This window comes from Macaca mulatta, chromosome 12 (genome assembly GCF_049350105.2).
Source record: "Macaca mulatta isolate MMU2019108-1 chromosome 12, T2T-MMU8v2.0, whole genome shotgun sequence".
NCBI lineage: Eukaryota > Metazoa > Chordata > Mammalia > Primates > Cercopithecidae > Macaca > Macaca mulatta.
In genome coordinates this window covers 95,559,372-95,581,548 of record NC_133417.1, presented here as the reverse complement: position 1 = coordinate 95,581,548, position 22,177 = coordinate 95,559,372, and the positions used below count along the sequence as shown (strand labels likewise).

General features: G+C 41.5%; 1 protein-coding gene and 1 pseudogene across 2 annotated transcripts in view; one reads left to right on the top strand and one right to left on the bottom strand.

Moving 5' to 3' along the window:
* The window catches only part of NAB1 (NGFI-A binding protein 1), a 179,573-nt gene that overhangs the window by 137,691 nt on the left and 19,705 nt on the right, over positions 1–22,177 (bottom strand). For both annotated transcript variants that reach the window (XM_077956064.1, XM_077956068.1), the window contains exon 2: positions 18,845–18,930. The gene's annotated coding sequence lies outside the window, so the exon portion shown is untranslated. The remainder of the gene's footprint in view (positions 1–18,844; positions 18,931–22,177) is intronic.
* LOC114671596 (U7 small nuclear RNA) lies at positions 19,396–19,448 on the top strand (annotated as a pseudogene).

Sequence of the window (22,177 nt, the reverse complement as noted above, 5' to 3'; positions counted from 1 at the left end):
ATTCTCATAATAGCAATCATCTCTAACAGCCTGTTATCAGGATGCTGAACAACAACAAGTCACATTAACCAACCCCCATCCCTAATAATAACAACCGCCCTTGCTATAAAGCTGGGAATAGCCCCCTTTCACTTCTGAGTTCCAGAAGTCACCCAAGGAACACCCCTAACTTCCGGCCTACTCCTTCTTACATGACAAAAACTGGCCCCCATCTCAATCATATACCAAATTCACCCATCAATCAACACCCACATCCTCCTAACCCTCTCTACCCTGTCCATCGCAGTAGGCAGTTGAGGGGGTCTAAACCAAACACAATTACGCAAAATCCTAGGATACTCTTCAATCACACACATGGGTTGAATAATAATGACACTAGTATACAACCCAACTATTACAATTCTTTATTTAATTACATACATTATCCTAACAACTACCATATTCCTGACCCTTAACCTAAACTCAAGCACCACAACTCTCATACTATCCCGCACCTGAAACAAATCAACCCACCTAGCACCACTAACAGCACCTATTCTCATATCTCTAGGAGGCTTACCCCCTCTAACCAGCTTCCTACCCAAATGAATTACTATTCAAGAACTCACAATGAACAACAACTTCCTTATCCCCTCCATTATAACTATCATAACTCTACTTAACCTATACTTCTACATACGCCTAATCTACACTACCTCCCTAACACTATTCCCCACATCCAACAACACAAAAATAACATGACAATTCGAAAATACAAAACCCATACCCCTTATCCCCCCACTCATCATCACCTCTACTCTTTTACTACCAATCTCTCCCCTAATCTTAGCCACCCACTAGAAATTTAGGTTAAACAAGACCAAGAGCCTTCAAAGCCCTTCGTAAGTAAAAACACTTAATTTCTGAAACACATAAGGACTGCAAACACCAACTCTGCATCAATTGAACGCAAATCAACTACTTTAATTAAGCTAAGCCCTTACTAGATCAATGGGATTCAAACCCACAAAAACTTAGTTAACAGCTAAGCACCCTAATCGACTGGCTTTGACCCACTTCTCCCGCCGCAGGAAAAAAAGGCGGGAGAAGCCCCGGCAGAAACTCTAAAACTGCTCCTTTGAATTTGCAATTCAACATGAAAATCACCTCGGGGCTGGTAAAAGGAGGACTAGACCCCCATCTTTAGGTTTACAGCCTAATACTTACTCAGCCATTTTACCACTTTTTTCCCACCCCACTTATGCTCATCAACCGTTGACTCTTTTCAACAAACCATAAAGACATTGGAACCCTGTACTTACTATTTGGTGCATGAGCTGGAGTCATAGGTACAGCCCTGAGCCTTCTCATTCGAGCTGAACTAGGTCAACCTGGCAACCTACTAGGTAACGACCACATCTACAACGTTATTGTAACGACCCATGCATTCATTATAATTTTCTTTACAGTCATACCTATTATAATTGGAGGCTTCAGGAACTGACTAGTGCCCTTAATAATCGGCGCACCCGACATAGCATTTCCCCGTCTAAATAATATAAGCTTCTGACTTCTCCCTCCCTCTTTCCTGCTACTAATGGCATCAGCCGTAGTAGAAGCTGGCGTTGGAACAGGTTGAACAGTATACCCCCCTTTAGCAGGAAACTTCTCCCACCCAGGAGCTTCCGTAGATTTAATCATCTTCTCCCTCCACCTAGCAGGTATTTCCTCTATCTTAGGAGCCATCAACTTTATCACCACTATCATCAACATAAAACCCCCCGCAATATCCCAGTATCAAACCCCTTTATTTGTCTGATCAATCTTAATCACAGCAATCCTTCTACTCCTCTCTCTACCAGTCTTAGCCGCTGGCATTACTATACTGCTAACAGATCGCAATCTCAACACTACTTTCTTTGATCCTGTTGGAGGGGGAGATCCTATCCTATATCAACACCTATTTTGATTCTTTGGTCACCCTGAGGTCTACATCCTCATTCTTCCCGGTTTTGGAATAGTCTCCCACATTGTAGCCTACTACTCTGGAAAAAAAGAACCGTTTGGGTACATGGGTATAGTTTGAGCCATAATATCAATTGGATTTTTAGGTTTCATTGTATGGGCCCATCACATATTTACAGTTGGCATAGACGTAGATACACGAGCCTATTTCACTTCCGCCACTATAATCATTGCAATCCCCACCGGTGTGAAAGTTTTTAGCTGGCTCGCTACACTTCATGGAGGCAACATTAAATGATCCCCAGCAATACTTTGAGCCCTGGGCTTTATCTTCCTATTTACCGTGGGAGGTTTAACCGGCATTATCTTGGCAAACTCATCCCTAGATATCGTACTACACGACACATACTACGTTGTCGCCCACTTCCATTATGTTTTATCAATAGGGGCTGTATTTGCCATTATAGGAGGCTTTATACATTGATTTCCTTTATTCTCAGGCTATACACTAAACCAAACTTGTGCCAAAGCCCACTTTATCATCATATTCGTGGGCGTAAATTTAACTTTCTTTCCACAACACTTCCTTGGCCTGTCCGGAATACCCCGACGCTATTCTGATTATCCTGATGCCTACACTACATGAAACATCCTATCATCTATAGGCTCCTTCATCTCACTAGTAGCAGTAATCTTAATAATCTACATGATCTGAGAAGCCTTTGCTTCAAAACGTAAAGTACTACTAATCGAACAACCCCTTACTAGTCTAGAATGACTAAATGGCTGCCCCCCACCTTACCATACATTCGAAGAACCAACCTATATCAAACTAAACGAAAAAGGAGAGAGTCGAACCCCCTAGGACTGGTTTCAAGCCAGTCTTATAGCCCCTATAACTTTTTCAACAAGATATTAGAAAAATCATTTCATAGCTTTGTCAAAGCTAAATCATAGGCCAAACCCTATATATCTTACATGGCCCATCCAGTTCAACTAAGCCTGCAAGACACCACATCTCCTATTATAGAGGAGCTAATCACTTTCCATGACCATGCTTTTATAGCCATATCTTTAATCAGCTTCCTAGTGTTGTACGCCTTGCTCTCAACACTCACAACAAAACTAACCAATACTAACATCACAGACGCCCAAGAAATAGAAACTATCTGAACCATCTTACCAGCAATTATCTTAATCTCAATTGCCCTCCCATCCCTACGCATCCTATACCTGACAGATGAAGTCAACGACCCATCCTTCACCATCAAATCAATTGGACACCAGTGGTACTGAACCTACGAATATACGGACTATGGAGGCCTAATTTTTAATTCCTACATATTACCCCCGCTATTCTTAAACCCAGGAGACCTCCGGCTTCTAGTTGACAATCGAGTAGTCCTCCCAATTGAAGCCCCCGTACGTATAATAATTACATCTCAAGACGTCTTGCATTCATGAACTATCCCTACACTAGGCCTAAAGACAGACGCAGTGCCTGGACGCTTAAATCAAACTGTATTCACGGCCACACCAGTTAGAATGGCAATCATTAAAAGATCAGGAAACAACAGGTGCTGGAGAGGATGTGGAGAAATAGGAACACTTTTACACTGTTGGTGGGACTGTAAAGTAGTTCAACCATTGTGGAAAACAGTGTGGCGATTCCTCAAGGATCTAGAACTAGAAATACCATTTGACCCAGCCATCCCACTACTGGGGATACACCCAAAGGATTATAAGTCATGCTGCTATAAAGACACATGCACACATATGTTTATTACGGCACTATTCACAATAGCAAATACTTGGAATCAACCCAAATGTCCATCAGTGACAGACTGGATTAAGAAAATGTGGCTTATATACACCATGGAATACTATGCAGCCATAAAAAAGGATGAGTTCGTAGGGACATGGATGCAGCTGGAAACCATCATCCTCAGCAAACTGTCCCAAGAACAGAAAACCAAATACCACATGTTCTCACTCATAGGTGGGAATTGAACAGTGAGATCCCTTGGACACAGGAAGGGGATCATCACACACCGGGTCCTATTGTGTACGGGGAGGGATAGCATTAGGAGATATACCTAATGGAAATGACGAGTTAATGGGTGCAGCACACCAATATGGCACATGTATACACATGTAACAAACCTGCAGTAGTACCCTAGAACTTAAAGTATAATAATAATAATTTTTAAAAAGACAAATAGCTCCTCAAAGTCTAAAAGACAAAGAGCAGCCCTTTTTCCTGTACAACCTGCACGTTCTAATTCCATTTCCATTCCCAAAAGCAAATGTGCTCAAGTCTTTTAGCATGAGCCACCACACCTGGCATCAGCTGTTTCTTTTGGTGTTCATCTCCACATTTTAACTGCTGTTTCTTGATTTTTTTTCAGTTCCAGATATTATTATCTATGACTTCCTTCTGTGGGAGATACGGATTTAGTCTCTTATATTCTCCAGTTATTCTTTCAGTATAGCTATATTACAGTGTTTTTCTCTAGTAATTATTCAGGTTTTTGTTGTTGTTTTGTTTTGAGATGGAGTTTTGCTCTTGTTGCTCAGGTTGGAGTGCAATGGAGCTATCTCGGCTCACAGCAACCTCCACCTTCTGGGTTCAAGCCATTCTCCTGCCTCAGCCTCCAAAGTAGCTGGGATTATAGGCATGTGTCACCACGCCCAGCTAATTTTGTATTTTTAGTAGAGACGGGATTTCTCCATGTTGGTCAGGCTGCTCTCGAATTCCCAGTCTCAGCTGATCCACCCACCTCGGCCTCCCAAAGTGCTGGGATTACAGGCATGAGCCACCGTGCCTGACCAATAATTATTCAGTTTTTACATAATTTAAAGTGACAAATATTATTCAAGGCTTAGGCATATATATATATAAGATTATATTGATACTTTTGGTACAAATTCCTATTTTCCCAGGAGTTGATTATTATTTTATTTGCTTGCTTAATTTTCTACATGCCTATCACAAATTCATTCCCTATTCTTCACCAGAAGTGTAAACCTCCTCTTACTGCATTCAGATTCATAATGTACTCTACAACAAATGATTTTAATTTCCTTGGTGACATCCTTACTGGAGCCCTGTGTCCTGTATTAATCTCAGCTTGTTGCTCTCCAGGTTTCCTGCAGAGCTGCTATGCTCAAATCACCTTCACAAAGATCAGGTAGATTCCCTTTTCATCTGTAAGGTGATAGATTCCCTATTTCTTGGATCCAATGTCTTCCTCTTTCTTGTTTTCTTCCTCTTGTTTTCTTAGATAATATTCTGCAGTAGCTTCCTATAAAAGGATACATGAGACATAAGTTTTCTGAATTCCTCTGTTTGAAATTATCTTTATTCTGCCTTGACACTTCATTGATAGTTTAGCTGGGTGTTGCACTCTAGGTTTAAAAAAAAATATCCTGGCTGGGTGCAGTGGCTCACACCTGTAATCCCAGCACTCTGGGAGGCCGAGGTGGGCAAATCACAAGGTCAAGAGATTGAGACCATCCTGGCCAACATGGTGAAACCATCTCTACTAAAAATACAAAAATTAGCTGGGCATGGAGGGGTGTGCCTGTAGTCCCAGCTACATGGGAGGCTGATGCAGGAGAATCACTTGAACCCAGGAGGCAGAGGTTGCAGTGAGCCAAGATCATACCACTGAACTGTAGCCTGACGACAGAGCGAGACTCCATCTCAATAAATAGATAAATAAATGAAATTATCCTTCATAATTCTTAAGGCATTGTTCATTGCTTTCCCTAGTCCAATATTGTAGTTGATCAAGCAGTCTGATGCATTCTGATTCCTACTCTTAGCATAAGACTCGTTCTTTTTTCTTCTTCTGAAAGATTTTGGGATTCTCTCATTATTCCTAACGGTCTGACACATCTCAATGATGTGCCTTGGTGTGGGCTGTTTTTTATTTGTTATGCTGAGTACTTGGTACCTTCGATTTTGAGATTTATAGCCTTCAGTTCTGAGAACTTTTCTTGTATACTTTTTCCTCTATTTCTTCTCTTCCTTGAGCTCCTTGTAGTCAGATATTTTTCCTACTGGATAGACAGTCTTCTTATTGTTAATCTACTCATCTTTTGGTTCTATTTTCAGCAGACTTCCTTAACTTTATCTCCTACTCCTACTACTGAAGTTTTAAAAAATTATATTTTTAGTTTCCAAGAGCTCCTTCCTTTTTTTTTCTAATTGTTCTTTTATCATTGCATTCTGCTTTTATTTTATAGATACAAATCTCATAATTTTTGAGGCTATAAATTAGCATTTAAACAGTATTTTTCTATTTTCTACAGTTTCCCTTTGTATTCCATTTTCTGTTTTTCATGTTGCATCCTCTCTTTTAGGTTAGAGGTAAGATTTACATGCCTCATGGTATTTTTTTGCCGACTTATATTTAAGAATAGAGCACTCAAAAGCTGATGAAGAGCTCTGTGTGGGTGTGTAGAGTGATGGGCTTCACTTTTGGATGGTAGAGAAAACATTTTGTCTGTTGTATATTTAACTTTTCTGGGAAAAAAACCTCTAATTTATTTCCTAGGTGAGTGACTTCAGAACCTTTCTTTCTTTCTCTTTCTTTTCTTTCTTTCTTTCTCTCTTTCTTCTTTCTTTTCTTTTTCCTTCCTTCCTTCTTTCTTCCTTCCTTCTTCTCTCCTTCCTTCCTTCTTCCTTTCCTTTCCTATCTTCTCTTTTCTTTCTTGTTTTAAGACAGAGTCTTACTCCTGTAGCCCAGGCTGGAGTCAGTGTTGCAATCACAGCTCACTGCAGTCTTGACCTCCCATGTTCAGGTGATCTCACACCTCAGCCACCACACCCAGCTAATTTTTTGTACTTCTAGTACAGACAGGGTTTTGCTATGCTGTCCAGGCTGGTTTCAAACTCCTGGGCTCAAGTAATCCTCCCGCCTCAGCCTCCCAAAGTGCTGGGATTACAGGCATGATCCACTGTACCCAGTGAGTCTATCTGACAGTAAGAAATTCTTTTCCATCAAGTCCCAGTCAACACACTCACATATATATATGTGTGTGTGTATATATATACATATAGACAAAAACGTTTTGCGAAACAATATTTACTTTCTCTACATAGAATGCTCTCTGACGTTCTCTATCTAGCCTACTGAATTTTATTTTCTTTAATGTTTGTGATGGACCATGATATACCAATTAGATACACTGCAGTGAAGGGACTAGTTGCTCCAGACTCTTGAGACCGCTGCTGGTGGGGACTCTTCAGTTGTCAGCCTTTTCAGGGATTGCTTCAGTGCAGAGCTGCCTTGCCCAAGGTCATACTTCCTGTGGCCACATCCAATAAGGGTTGGGGGTGGATATATTAGTTTTCTAGGGCTGCCATAACAAAACGCCACAGATTTAGTGGCTTAAACAACAGAAATTAATTTTCTCACAGTTCTGGTGGCTGGAAGTCTCACTGTTCTTTGTACATGGGTGCCCCTGTGTGTCTTTCTCTTCTTACAAGGACACGAATACTCCTGGATTACTGCCCTATCCTAATGGCTTTGTTTTAACTTAATCACCTTTTCAAAGAGCATATTTCCAAATAAGGCTACATTCTGAGGTTCTCTGTGTTGGTGAGAGGTGACAATGTGCTAGCAGCCCTCACTCTCGGCGCCTCCTCGGCCTCGGTATCCACTCTGGCGGCGCTTGAGGAGCCCTTCAGTTCACCACTGCACTATGGGAGGCCCCCTCTGGGCTGGCCAAGGCGGGAGCCACCTCCCTCTGCTTGCGGGGAGGTGTGGAGGGAGAATTCCGGCGGGCGCCCGAGCGAACTAGGCGGGCCCCGCACAGGGGGCGGCCGGCTGGCGTCACCTGCCCAGCGCAGTGAGGGGCTTAGCACCCCGGGCAGCAACCGCGGAGGTTGCGCCGGGTTCCCCATGCCGGGCGCATGCACCGCGCTCGAATTCTCGCTTGGCCTCGGCGGCCTCTCCGTGGGGCCGGGCTGGGGACCTGCAGCCCGCCATGTCTGAGGCCCCCCTACACGGTGGGCTCTCTGATGGGCGCGGCCACCTGCTCCGCGGCAGTCCCATGGACTGCCCAAGGGCTGAGGAGTGCAGGTGCGGCTCGGGACTGGCCGGCAGCTCCGCCTGCAGCGGCGTGCAGGATCCACTAGGTGAAGCCAGCTGGGCTCCTGAGTCTAGTGGGGACTTGGAGAACCTTTATGTCTAGCTAAGGGATTGTAAATACATCAATCAGCACTCTGTGTCTAGCTCCAGGTTTGTAAATACACCAATTGGTACTCTGTACCTACCTAACCTAGTGGGGACTTGGAGAACTTTTCTGTCTAGTACTCTGTGTCTAGCTCAAGGATTATAAACGCACCAATCAGCACTCTGTCAAAACGGACCAATCAGCTCTCTGTAAAATGGACCAATCAGCAGGATGTGGGTGGGGTCAGATAAGGGAATAAAAGCAGGCTGCCAGAGCCAGCAGTGGCAAGTTGCTTGGGTCTAGTTGCACACCGTGGAGGCTTTGTTGTTTTGCTCTTTGAAATAAATCTTGCTGCTGCTCACTCTCTGGGATCACGCTGCCTTTAGGAGCTGCCTTTAAGAGCTGTAACACTCACTGGGAAGGTCTGCAGCTTCACTCCTGAAGCCAGCGAGACCACGAACCCACCGGGAAGAACGAACCACTCCAGAGGCACTGCCTTTAAGAGCTGTAACACTCAACCTCGAAGGTCTGCAGCTTCACTGCTGTTAGCACGAACCCACCAGAAGGAAGAAGCTCCAGACACATCTGAACGTCTGAAGGAACAAACTCCAGACATACCATCTTTAAGAATTGTAACACTCACCGCGAGGGTCTGCGGCTTCCTTCTTGAAGTTAGCAAGACCAAGAACCCACTAATTCCGGACACATGGGGACTTCAACATATGAGTTTTGGGAAGATGCAATTCAGCCTATGAGAGAATAAACTCCGGGACATCTTGGCCTGATGTGGGACAATTCTGAAAACTCATTCTAGCTTCAATGCTCCTCGTGGGGTTGGGTGAAATAGTCATTGAGTTTTGCATCACTGCTCACATTCTCTTTTTGTCCAATTCTATATCCTTCCACAGATATTGGTCCCAAGGACAAACCCTAATAAATGTTCTGAACTCTCAACTCCACCTCAAAGTCTGCTTCTCAAAGAACCCAACCCAAGAAAATGTTGGTTGTGACCCATTAAACAGATTTTATACTCCACTAATCATAACTGAGTTCATAATCCACAATTTAGAAACATTGGCCTAAGGGTTTGTTGCCTGATTAATAGTGCTTTGATTTTGTGGCAGGGGAAAGAGCACAGATAATCCAACCATTCCCAGTGCAGACTTGCAATTCATTTGACTGTTTTGGTCCTCATGGCTTCTTTCTTCTATTAGGTTTGGTTTTTCTGATGCTCAGGCCATTCCTACTGGGTGTCTCTTGATTAACAAAAAATTCTCATTTCCTCCTGGAGCAGGAGCAAGTACCTTGGCTGCTGATATTCTGTATCTGGGGCACAAGAGTAGTCGACTGTTCCGTACATAAGCTTTGAACTTATCTCACACTTTGCACTCCGTACTCACCCCCTCTCTCTGCCAAGACTGATGACTCCAAGTCTTGAGCTTCCTTCAGGTCTTCAAGGTGAAATGTCTTATTTATCTTCAGTACACCCCACTGCACACACTTTAGACAATGGCTTTCTCTCTTTTTACATCAGTTAACCCTCCTCGATTCTCTTTCCAACAAATATTTATGAAATGTCTTATCTACTCATCACCCCATCTCCTGTTCTCTATTGAGAGAAGAGATATAAGAGATATGCCTGTGTTCATTCTGCCATCTTTAGCGAGAAGCCAGAACTAGAAACTTAGTGGCAGTTCTATCACCATGTGGCAGTTGAATGAGCCAAGAGGTACTTACTTGTCTCTTGCTTTTGCACCCAGCTTGCACCTTTATGTGAGAAGCTTTGCTTTAGGTAGGGATACAAAGTTAAATAATATAGATCTGTCTTAAAAGTCCTCATGAGCCATTAAGAGCTTTAAGATTAAATATGATTCAAGAGAGAAAGTGATAAAATACGTAAGAAGGCATAGCACATTTTTGTGGAAATTTAAAGGAAAGAGTAGTTGTATTCAAAATCAAGAGTAAAAGACTAGTACATATAAAATTGAAGAAAATTGGCCCTAAAGCTTAGTGCTGACAAGATAAATTGCCAGGGAGCTGAAGCAAGTTTCCAGCCATGGATTGAGTGCTACTACATGTCAGGCACTGTGCTTCACCTTGGAGAGATAAAAGAGGACAAATTGTTCCTGGAGTTCACATCAGCTATGATATTTAAAAAGCAAAATAAATAAATAAAAACAAATTAAGTAGTCCACTACTTAAAATCCACTGTTATACACACACTTCCTCTTCAAGATTGAATTCATAATATTGCAGAATAGATTCTGTTCACACCATGTGGCATATGATCTGAGCTCCTTGAAAGGATATAAATAGTTGCCATGAATGGGAAGAAACTGCAGCAATATCTTTCTAATTCTTCATACTCTAAATACTCAGAGGACTCAGGAGTGACTTTAATTCTGAAACATCAGGATAGCAACATTAGGGTGATTAGGGGAACCTTTTCTAGTAGCCTTAAAAACATAAACAAGTAGCAGACGTTGGCCTCCCCGCCTCCTCTGGGGCCAGCCCCACAGAGTAGGGAGGCCTTGGCAGGGCTTTGATGAGTGGGCTGGCCCTTGTTTCTGGTATTGGCTCTGGAATTGCTCCAGCATAATTCACAGCCAATTAATCTTGTCAGGCAGCCTATTGATTCCAGCTATATCTCAGACACCATCATTACAAATAACCATCCCAATGAACCATTATCTCATTGGTGCACCCGTTCACTTCAAAATGTGAGTGAAATATTTCAATTTAGACAAAAGATGGGGCATGTGTTTTCATGGAAACAAGTTACAGTGCTCAAAGTGTATACATATTCGTTGTGGTAGAGTTTTCAAAAATAGAAAATCCAATCATTGAGTATGAGGAAGTACTGAAAAAACAATCTAAGCATAAAAATGACTGTGTATCAACTACTCATTTGTGGATAAGCCTGTTGATCAAGGAAAAAAACATAATGGTCATTAGAAAAAAATTATTCTCCCCCGCCCCGCCACTGCCACCCAAAGCACATTCTTGAGCTTTGTCTGCTGAGCAGTGGGAGTGTGAAAACGTCTACCTGTGTGAAGGAGAGAAGATGAGTGGGTGGGTTTGTGGGAGAACAAACAAGGTGGTGGTTGAGTGGGTGCCAGGTCACTGGGCCTGTGTGGGAGGAGGCTGGGCCGCTGAGTCAGCGGGGAGCAGGAGGGCAGGTGCGTGTGGGTGATGAGTGGGTGGGAGGAGAACATAGCACAAAGCCACCTTGCATATGTGAATGTCTCAAGGAAATATTCCACAGGGCTGTACAAAAGAGCATTAGAAAACATTTAATTAGCAATTCTAGTCAGAAGAGGAAGAGCAAAGCTTTGCTGATAATGCTATCATATAGATAGTCATTTTGTGTTTATAAAATTTTGCTTTTCAGAATTATATTTGTGTTTGATAGCCTGATCTTTGGAGGAGAACCTGCCACTGACATTGATAACTAATATTTCAGCTTATGCATAGTTTTAGGGTGATCTCAGAGTTACCTCTATCAACAAGTGTGGCCCAAAACAGAGCAGGGGAATGAGTTGAAAACTCAAGGTTGAGGTAAACTCAAATTTCCCATCTAAAATAAGCCTTAAGACCCTAGGAAGAAAAGGGTACTTTTCTTTTCGTGTGTTAGTTGATGGCATTCATAGTTTCTTTTGTAGTTATACATGATACTTAAAAAAAAATATGCCTTAAAATCTGAAATTGTAGCACAGATTTATATAAAGTTAGGGCAAAAAAGAGACCATCTTTATGAATTGCCATATTTTGCAGAATGAATTAACTGATATTTAGAGAGCTTAAAAGGACTCGTCCAAGGGCTGGGGCAGAAAATCTGTAAAGTTTGTTCAATCAATTGATCCATCAATAAGCAAACATGGATGGAATGCAAAGGTGCCAGCCCCAACCCATGGCAGCCTCCAGGGAGATGCAATGTGGGAAACTTGGAAGAATCAGTTCGGGAGTGCTTATGACTCCATGGAGAAGTGAGGCACTCTGGGCTGGCACAGCTGGATGCAGAATAGAAAGAGCCCCACGCTGATGCTGCTGTACATATCTATGGGCAGATAGGAGGGGACTGGGAACACTTAGCTCACTGTGTAACGGTGTGAGCTTCCTGGCTAGGAAGTCACTTTATCAGACCAGAGCTTAGCTATGGATTTCACATCCCATTTCTACTGGTCTGTTTTCCCTTTGAGCTAATTCAGATGCTGAGCTTGCTTCTTGGTCGACTAACCAAAGAGGGAAATAACTATTTGGATTTTCTCTTTTCAGTCATTCAAGTCATCCTAAATCAAATATTTCTTGTTGCTCTCTTCCCTTTTACCAAAGTCCTTTAGTTACCCTTTGAAAACTAGCTTTTCATTTACACTTCTATGTATTAGGAATATCCAGTCAAGGCCAAGATGAAACAGTTGGGCAACAGTAACTACATAATAAAATAAAAGTTAAGATCCTCTTACTTAAAAAAATTTTAAAAGTTGGTAGCCTCTGAGACTCTTCCAAGGGCCATTAAAATAGAAAATCCACTTTTCCACCATGCAATTAAGCAACTGAACTCATTATGTTGTGAGAATAACTGTGATATTAATTGCAGTACTGGTATTTTGGCATTTATTTTGCAGAATATATAAATGCCTGCATTTGATTTTTTAAAAAGATAGACATATATGGTGTTATGGACTGAACTCTTCCTACCTCTCCTGCCAACCCCCCTCCCCCATCCCTTCTGCTAATACTTGTATGTTGAAATCCAAACCCTAGGACTTCTGAATGGGACTATATTTGGAGACAGAGCTTTTATACAGGTAATTAAGGTAAAATGAGGTCACTAGGGGTGGGCCCTAGTCCAAATCAAGTGGTTTCCTTATAATTAGGACATAGACTTGCATAGAAAAAGACCATGTGAAGACAGAAGGGGAAGACGAGTCAAGGAGAGAGGTCTCAGAAGAAAAACCTGCTGACGCCCTGATCTTGGACTTCTAGCCTCTGGAACTGTGAGAAAATAAATTTCCTGTTGTTTACGCCACCCTTGGTTCAACCAATTTAGTGAATCACATTAACTTTTCTAGATGAAATAGATTAAAATGGAAAATATAAGGGTAAAAAAAGTTTCATCATATTTTCTTTACATATAATATTCATATATACACATATATATGCTATCCATAATCTGTGTATGAATTAGCATGTAAAGTGTCTTCCTTATTAATAGATGATGGTGATCAAAGTTCAAAAGCCATTCATCTAAAACACAAATCTGATCAGTTTACTTTATATTTTAAATACTTTGTCGGCTCCTCCTTTTGGACATAATAAAGCCCAAATGTTTAGCAGAATCTTCAGACTCCCATCATGAGTCTGCAGCCGACTTCTTCTCACTCCTTCTCTTGCTTTCAAAGTGAGCAACATTTTAGGGTTACGTGGTGGTATGCCAGCAGATGCTAAGAGCCACTGGATAAACCTTCTGTATTTTACCTTCTGTATTATTATCAGCTATAACAATTTTATCTGCTGGCAAGTAGTGCAAAATATTCTTTTAGTATCTAAATAGCACAGGTATATTACAAAATAGAATTTAAAGTTGGCATGAATTTTTTAAATTATACTTTAAGTTCTGGGGTACATGTATAGAACGTGCAGGTTTGTTACGTAGGTGTACATGTGCCATGGTGGTTTGCTGCACCCATCAACCCGTCATCTACATTAGGTATTTCTCCTAATGCTATCCCTCCCCTAGTCCCCCACCCCCCAACAGGCCCCAGTGTGTGATGTTCCCCTCCCTGTGTCCATGTGTTCTCATTGTTCAACTTCCACTTATGAGTGAGAACATGCAGTGTTTGGTTTTCTGTTCTTGTGTTAGTTTGCTGAGAATGATGGTTTCCAGTGTCATCCATGTCTCTGCAAAGGACACAAACCCATCCTTTTTATGGCGTCATAGTATTCTATTTGTATATGTGCCACATTTTCTTTATCCAATCTATCATTGATGGGCATCTGGGTTGGTTCCAAGTCTTTGCTATTGTGAACAGTGCTGCAATAAACATATGTGTGCATGTGTCTTTATAGTAGAATGATTTATAAACCTTTGGGTATATACCCAAGAATGGGATTGCTGGGTCACATGTTATTTCTAGTTCTAGGTCCTTGAGAAATCACCACACTGTCTTCCACAGTGGTTGAACTAATTTACACTCCCACCAACAGTGTATAAGCATTCCTATTTCTCCACATCCTCTCCAGCATCTGTTGTTTCCTGACTTTTTAATGATCGCCATTCTAACTGGTGTGAGATGGTATCTCATTGTGGTTTTGAGTTCTCTAATGACCAGTGATGATGAGCATTTTTTCCTATGTTTGTTTGCCACATAAATGTCTTCTTTTGAAAAGTGTCTGTTCATATCCTTCAACCACTTTTTTTTTTTTTTTTGAGACGGAGTCTTGCTCTGTTGCCCACGCTGGAGTGCAGTGGCCAGATCTCAGCTCACTGCAAGCTCAGCCTCCTGGGTTTATGCCATTCTCCTGCCTCAGACTCCTGAGTAGCTGGGACTACAGGTGCCCGCCACCTCGCCCGGCTAGTTTTTTGTATTTTTTAGTAGAGATGGGGTTTCACCCAGTTAGCCAGGATGGTCTCGATCTCCTGACCTTGTGATCCACCCGTCTCGGCCTCTCAAAGTGCTGGGATTACAGGCTTCAGCCACCGCACCCGGCCCTTCGCCCACTTTTTGGTGGGGTTGTTTCTTTTTTCCTTGTAAATTTGTTTAAGTTCCTTTTATATTCTGGATATTAGCCCTTTGTTAGATGGATACATTGCAAAAATTGTCTCCCATTCTGTAGGTTGCCTGTTCACTCTGATGATAGTTTCTTTTGCTGTGCAGAAGCTCTTTAGTTTAATTAATCCCATTTGTCAGTTTTGGCTTTTGTTGCCATTGCTTTTGGTGTTTTAGTCATGAAATCTTTGCCCATGCCTATGTCCTGAATGGTGTTGGCTAGGTTTTCTTCTAGGGTTTTTATGGCTTTAGGTCTTACATTTAAGTCTTTAATCCATCTTGTGTTAATTTTTGTATAGGGTGTAAGGAAGGGATCCAATTTCAGCTTTCTGCATATGGCTAGCCAATTTTCCCAACACCATTTATTAAATAGGGAATCCTTTCCCCATTTCTTGTTTTTGTCAGGTTTATCAAAGATCAGATGGTTGTAGATGTGTGGCATTATTTCTGAGGGCTCTGTTCTGTTCCATTGGTCTATATATCTGTTTTGGTACCAGTACCATGCTGTTTTTGTTACTATAGCCTTGTAGTATAGTCTGAAGACAGGTGGCATGATGCCTCTAGCTTTGTTCTTTTTGCTTAGGATTGTCTTGGCTATGTGGGCTCTTTATTGGTTCCATATGAAATTTAAAGTAGTTTTTTCTAGATCTGTGAAGAAAGTCAATTGTAGCTTGATGAGGATAGCACTGAATCTATAAATTACTCTGGGCAGTATGGCCATTTTCATGATATTGATTCTTCCTATTCATGAGCATAGAATATTTTTCCATTTGTTTGTGTCCTCTATTATTTCCTTGAGCAGTGGTTTGTAGTTCTTCTTGAAGAGGTCTTTCACATTCCTTGTAAGTTGTATTCCTAGGTATTTTATTCTCTTTGTAGCAATTGTGAATGGGAGTTCACTCATGATTTGGCTTCTGTTTGTCTGTTATTGGTGTATAGGAATGCTTGTGATTTTTGCACATTGATTTTGTATCTTGAGACTTGGCTGAAGTTGCTTATCAGCTTAAGGAGATTTTGGGCTGAGACAATGAGGTTTTCTAAAGATAGAATCATGTCATCTGCAAACAGAGACAATTTGACTTCCTCTCTTCCTAATCAAATACCCTTTATTTCTTTCTCTTGCCTGATTATCCTGGCCAGAACTTCCTATTGGAAGTTCTGTGTTGAATAGGAGTGTTGAGAGAAGGCATCCATGTCTTGTGCCAGTTTTCAAAGGGAATGCTTCCAGTTTTTGCCCATTCAGTATGATATTGACTGTGGGTTTGTCATAAATAGCTCTTATTATTTTGAGATATGTTCCATCAATGCCTAGTTTACTAAGAGTTTTTAGCATGAAGAGCTGTTGAATTTTGTCAAAGGCCTTTTCTGCATCCATTGAGATAATCATGTGGTTTTTGTCATTGGTTCTGTTTATGTGGGGGATTACATTTATTGATTTGTGTATGTTGAACCAGCCTTGCATCCTAGGGATGAAGCCAACTTGATCATGGTGGATAAGCTTCTTGATGTGCTGCTGGATTCCGGTTGACAGTATTTTATTGAGGATTTTCGCATCAATGTTCATCAGGGATATTGGCCTGAAATTTTCTTTGTGTGTGTGTGTGTGTCTCTGCCAGGTTTTGGTATCAGGGCGATGCTGGCCTCATAAAATGAGTTAGGGAGGATTCCCTCTTTTTCTATTGATTGGAATAGTTTCAGAAGGAATGGTACCAGCTCCTCCTTGTACCTCTGGTAGAATTCAGCTGTGAATCTGTTTGGTCCTGGACTTTTTTTGGTTGGTGGGCTATTAATTGCTGCCTCAATTTCTTTGTATTTCCTGAATTTGAATGTTGCCCTGCCTTGCTAGGTTGGGGAAGTTCTCCTGGATAATATCCTGAAGAGTGTTTTCCAACTTGGTTCCAATCTCCCTGTCACTTTCAGGTACAACAATCTAATGTAGAGTCGGTCTTTTCACATAGTCCCATATTTCTTGGAGGCTTTGTTTGTTCCTTTTCATTCTTTTTTTTAGTGTGTCTTGTCGCTTTATTTCATTAAATTGATCTTCATTCTCTAATATCCTTTCTTCTGTTTGATCAATTTGGCTATTGATACTTCTGGATACTTCACAAAGTTCTTTAAAAAGTGTTTTTTAACTCCATCAGATCATTTATATTCTTCTCTAAACTGGTTATTCTAGATAGCAATTATTCTAATCTTTTTTCAAGGTTCTTAGCTTCCTTGCATTGGGTTAGAACATGCCCCTTTAGCTTGAAGGAGTTTGTTATTACCCACCTTCTGAAGCCTACTTCTGTCAATTCATCAAACTCATTCTCCATCCAGTTTTGTTCTCTTGCTGGCAAGGAGTTGTGATCCTTTGGAGAAGAGACATTCTGGTTTTTGGAATTTTCAGCCTTTTTGCGCTGGTTTTTCCCCATCTTTCTGGATTTATCTTTGGTCTTTGAAGTCAGGGACCTTCAAATGGGGTCTCTGAGTAGACATCCTTTTTGTTGATGTTGATACTATTCCTTTCTGTTTGTTAGTTTTCCTTCTAACAGTCAGGCCCCTCTGCTGCAGGTCTGCTGGAGTTTGCTGGAGGTCCACTCCAGACCCTGTTTGCCTGGGTATCACCAGCAGAGGCTGCAGAACTGAAAAGATTGCTGCCCGTTTCTTCCTCTGGAAGCTTCGTCCCAGAGGGGTACCTGCCAAATGCCAACCAGAGCTCTCCTGTATGAGGTGTCTGTTGCCCCTATTGGGAAGTGTCTCCCAGTCAGGATACACAGGGGTCAGGGACCCAGTTGAGGAGGCACATTGTCCCTTATCAGAGCCCGAATACTGTGCTGTGATTAATGCTGCGCTGTGAGATCTGCTGCTCTCTTCAGAGCTGCCAGGCAGGGACGTTTAAGTCTGCTGAAGCTGCATCCACAACCGCTCCTTCCCCTCTGCTGCTCTGTCCCAGGGAGGTGGGAGTTTTATGTATAAGTCCCTGACTGGGACTGTTGCCTTTTTTTCAGAGAGGCCCTGCCCAGCGAGGAGGGAATCTAGAGAGGCAGTCTGTCCATGGAGGCCTTGCTGAGCTGCAGTGGGCTCTGCCCAGTTTGAAATTTCTGGTGGCTTTGTTTACACTGTGAGGGTAAAACTGCCTACTCAAACCTCAGCAACGGTGGATGCCCTTCCCTCCACCAAGCTGGAGAGTCCCAGGTCGAGCTCAGACTGCTGTGCTGGCAGCGAGAATTTCAAGCCAGTGGATCTTAGCTTGCTAGGCTCCGTGGGGGTGGGACCTGCTGAGCCAGACCACTTGGCTCCCTGGCTTCAGCCCCTTTCCAGGGGAGTGAACAGTTCTGTCTCCCTGGCATTCCAGGCGCACTGAGGTATGAAAAAAAACTCCTGCAGCTAGCTCGGTGTCTGCCCAAACAGCTGGCCAGTTTTGTGCTGTAAACCCAGGGCCCTGGTGGCATAGGCACTGGAGGGAATCTCCCGGTCTGTGGGTCATGAAGACTGTGGGAAAAGCGCAGTAGCTGGGCCGGAGTGCATGGTACAGTCCCTAATGGCTTCCCTCGGCTAGGAGAGGGAGTTCCCTGACCCCTTGTACTTCCCGGGTGAGGCAATGCCCCACCCTGCTTCTGCTCACCCTCCTTGGGCTGCGCCCACTGTCCAACCAGTCCCAGCGAGATGAACTGGATATCTCAGTTGGAAATGCAGATATCACCCACCTTCTGCATCGATCTCGCTAGAAGCTGCAGACCAGAGCTGTTCCTATTCAGCCATCTTGCCAGCAATCTCTCTCCACATGAATTTGAAGGTAAAAATATTAGCATGTAATAAAAGAGTCCATGGAGATATAGGACAGGATTCTTCTCTCTGCTTCTCAGAGCACTCAGGAGTAAACATTTGAGAAATGTTGCCACAATCACCAGAAATGTTCTGACATGGTCCTCTCACACCCACTACGAATCAAAGCTACTCACGTTCAGCAACATGCAGATTTCGTGATGCCACCTGGAGCTGCTCAAGCTACAGACTCCACAAAGCTCACTGCTGAAGCGGATGTTAGCTAGCAAGAAAAAGCAAACCAGAGGATTTACGGTCAGAAAATCTCAATTCAGATGTCACTCCTGTCACTTACAGGCTTTAAAGTGCTAGACAAAGCTTTTAGCCAGACCATGAGAGTGATCTGTCTGCAGCACCTGTCACCCTGTGGGTCCTCTGGGAGTATATGACTGATAGAGCTGACTAGGCAGATTTCTACTTCTTTCCACATGCTACACAGGGATCTCACCAAAGCTGAGTCCTTCGTGGAAAAGTGAACACTCTGCAGGTAGAGGTGGTAAAAGTCCTTCTTGCTACAATCTTAAATCCAGTCATTTGAGTTCTCTAAGTTCAATTTTTTTCTGACGAAGAATGGAACGCATAATAACAATATCTCCCTAAGAGGACTATTTTGAGGATTAAATGAGGTAGTGCATGTGAAAACACTGTGTAAATAGACCTCTTCCTCTACAATAATAAGAATTGTTATTTTTGTTACAGCTCTTTTAGAATTTGTTTAGCAGGTTTTCCAGGAAAACCTCTCACTAAAAAAAATAAAAAAATAAAAAAATAGTTATTTTTATAATATTCTGCTTACGAACTGCTTTGTACCAAAGTTTTGTGTAAAGTTGGTTTCCATTAATACTTGGAACACTTAATTTTTTTTAACTGGTTCTAGGACACAGATATTTTCTCTCTTTAATCATACCAGAAGTAGACTGAAAAAAATACACTGCTATAAAATTCTTAGAGGAGTTTATAACATTGAGAACACATTCCCTAAACTCTGCTGAAGTTACAATTAAATTATCAAAACTTAGAAAACTTAGAAAGTTAATACCAATTTACCATTTCTGCTTCTTGTGAAAATGGGGATTCTATGTAGCAAAGATAATTTTTTTTTTTTTGAGGTAGGTTCTCACTTTATTGCCCAAGCTGGATGCAGTGGTGGGATCATAGCTCACTGCAGCCTCGAATTCCTTGGATCAAGCAATCTTCCTGCCTCAGCCGCCCAAATAGCTGGGATTATAGGTGTGTGCCACCACTCCTGGCTATTTTTTTTTTTTATTGGTAGAGGTGGGGTCTTGGTATGTTACCCAGGCTTGTCTTGAACTCCTGGCCTCCCGCCTCAGCCTCCCAAAGCGCTGGGATTACAGGCAGAAGCCACCATGACCAGTCAAAGAGGAGAATGTTTTTAATATATTCAGTGGGTTCTGGGAAGATGACAGTGGCAGCAGTATATTTTAAAATCCAAATCTCAACATAAAAACAGAGTAACTACCTAACAAAATAAAAAACCCACAGACAATATTTACAATGACTAGTTACCAGGCATCCGCACTGACGAATGAGGACAAACCACCAAACAGCCACAAGACCTGAATCATATCAGCAACTGAGCAGGAGAAAGCAAGCGGGGAAGCAATGAAACTTGACAGACTTTGACAGACTTAGAATGAAGGAAGCCCAAAACAGCAACGACTTTTTACTGGGAAGCACGTGGGTAGGTCTTGCCCAACCCACAGACTATGAGTGCAAAAGGTCTGCTACAAAGACTGAGAGTGCTTAAGCAATCTAGACCTTATGACTTCTCTCTAGAAACGTGACCTGCCGGGGCTCCCTTCCAGGATTCCCTTCCTGGACAGCATCACACTAAAGAGAAATGCCAAGTGGAATCAAAATTGAGCTGGACAGAGACAATGGATAACAGAACAACTGATAAAGGAGGCCCAGATAAAGGGGGAGGAGGGAACTGAACTAGGAAATCTCATAAGGCAAACTGACTCTTTTTAATACATAAAAACAACAGAAGAGGGAGTTTGTGTGAAGTTAAAGAAGTTACCCAAAAATCATGAATCAGTCCTACTAACAGTTATGGAAAGCCACTTTCACGTAAAAATTTAAAACAGAAAAGTATTGAGGCCAAATCTCTTTGCAGTTATTCCTAAGGGGAAAAACATGAGCAGAATAATCCCTCCACAAGAAAGACACGCTCAAAGAACAAACATAAACTATAACTTTCTATTTTAAAAGAAGGTAAAATACATTAAGAAAATGATGCAAGAAATGAAATGCAAACATTAATCCAAATTTTAAAAACTCATAATTGAGGTGGCAGAACTCAGGGGACAATTAGAAATAAAATGAAGATTCTTTCAGAAATGAAACTGTACTAGAAGAAACAGAATAGCAAACAAAACAAAACAAAACAAAACAAACTTTGCCCTAGGAGAAATAGAAGATTGAAAAAAGAAGAAAAAAAATTTAAATGAAAAAAAATAAAGAAAAAGATTAAAAACCATTAGAGAGAAATTGACAAATACTGAAGACGGATGAAGAAGATTAAACCATAAATAACCAGAATCTCCGAAGAAGAAAAGTAAAATAAGGGGACAAAACAAATATTTAAAACTATAGTTGAAGAAAATTTTCCCTAAACAATAATATGAAACTATGTGTTGAAAAAGCATACTATGTAGCTGAGAATATTGACCTAGAACAACTAACACTAAGATGTATTTCTAGTAAGATGGATGAACTTAAAAAAAAAGAAAATATTTCATTGGCTATGAAGTCAAAACCAGCAAGTGATTTGTAAGGGTAAGAAAATTAGATTACCATCATATTTTTTACAACAATACTTTATGCCAAAAGAAAACAGAGTAACATACTAAAGAGACTCAAGGACTACAATACGAACCAACATTAAAATGGTCAACTATAAAAGCCACTGAACAATATTTACAATGACTAGGTTACCAGGCATCCACACAAATGAGTGAAGACAAAAACTTTGAGAATATTGTTTTTTAGCCCTTCCTAAAGACTCTACTAGTCAATGAGTTTCAGATCATTAAAAGAGATATCAGCATGAGGACTGGTGGTATACATTAAAGACAATTACCTGAAACTAATAATAAGTGTGAGTTAAGAGAGAGCATAACATGTAAAGGCTACATTTGCACATGATGCAGATATAGCATTGCTATTAAAAAATACAGTCAGAGAAGGGAGATCATATGAAAAAAGTATTTGAAGCTGTTTTTTGTACTTATGCTGTTGTTGGTATAAAAAAGTATGTGTATTATTATTCTGATCCTGTTGTGTGTGTAATGTGGAATAAAGTTAATGAGTAATTATGAGATATTCTAATTTCATCTGCTATGGTTTGAATGTTTGTGTCCCCTCAAAATTTATATGTTGAAATCTTAACCCCCAAGGTATGGTATTAGGAGGTAAGGCCTTGGGGAGGTGATTAGGTCATGAGAGCA